The sequence below is a fragment of the Myotis davidii genome, unplaced genomic scaffold (assembly GCF_000327345.1).
Source record: "Myotis davidii unplaced genomic scaffold, ASM32734v1 scaffold273, whole genome shotgun sequence".
Lineage (NCBI taxonomy): Eukaryota > Metazoa > Chordata > Mammalia > Chiroptera > Vespertilionidae > Myotis > Myotis davidii.
The window spans coordinates 2,535,473-2,536,840 of record NW_006286263.1 but is presented as its reverse complement, the minus strand read 5'-3'; positions in this window follow the sequence as shown (position 1 = coordinate 2,536,840).

The following is a 1,368-nucleotide window of genomic DNA, read 5'->3' as shown; positions in this document are numbered from 1 at the left end:
AACCAGTCCTTCTGCCGTTCAGTCCATTTGCATATTAGCCTTCTATTATACAGGACTAGAGGCATGGGTATGGTCCCTAGGCCTGGCCTGTGATCAGTGCCATCTTCCCCGGCTGCCCACAGCCAGCCCCACCCCCAGCCAACAACCACCCCGGTTCCCCAGAGAGCCATCAGGCAATTGGAGCCTACAGCTGGGGGAAGGGACCAAGAGGTGGTCAGTGCACCTCACAGTGACTGGTCGAGTGGTCATTCTGGTCGTTCCGCCATTAGGGTCAATTTACATATTACCCTTTTATTATATAGGATAATATAACAAAATGTCAACATTTGGAAGATATACATTATTCATGAAGCAATATCTCCAAGTTGAGTCAGTTTAGGAAATGGGCCCCGGGAATGGAAATATACCAGGTGGCCAGAAAATGTCTAAACCACTGTTCCACATATGCAGTTGATCAAAGTTTGGCTGCTATAGGACCTTTGTGGGTGATAGTAAGAGCAACACTATAATCTTGCCCTCACAGTGCATGTGGGGGAGGCTGTTGCCAAGGAACCCAACACAGAAATCTCTACTCCCTGGAGCCTTCACAAGCCCAGTTTTTCACTCAAGCCCCCTTTGTTCGCAGCCATCCCCCAGCCAGTTCAGAGGACCTTTCTTTCCTCTGTGCTGTCTCCCTTGTGCTGGAGCATAACCTTAAATCTATCTGGAAATTCTCTGGGGTTTCCTCTCGATTTTGATCTTGGTAAACCCAAGAACCCCAAAGGGTGGTAACAAAATGATGAAGTCATAATATTATAAAATCATGCATGAGTAAATGATCCATTCAAAGTGCAGGATAGACCAAGGGTTTTAATGCAACAGAGTACAAAAAGTTTACTTCTAAGGTTTCAGACTCTACACTGCAATTAACCATTGATGTCTTAATTAAAACTGTTCATCTTGGGATGTCCTACTGATGGCTTAGGCCCACTTCCCTTGGGGAGCAGTCTGGTCTCCCTCTGTGAGAGACAACCGGGCCCATCAGGGGAAGGCGCCACTCCCACACCCTGCCACTGCTGCTGCTTCTGGCCTCCCTCTGCAGGAGGCGACCAGGCATATCCGCTGAAGGTGCGTCCCCATCACCCCAGCCACTGCTGCTGCCAATGGCCTCCCTCCGCGAGAGGCAATCAGGTGATCAGGGGAAGGTGCCGGCCCCATCACCCCACTGCTGATGCCACTGCAGGCCTCTGCAGTGACCTGCCCTCAGCCGTCACAGCACTGTGGCTTTGTCCAGAGGACGTCTGGAAGGATGTCTGGAAGACGTCCAGTCTAATTAGCATTTACCCTTTTATTAGTATAGACTGGAAAACCTGTATATACTACCATAAG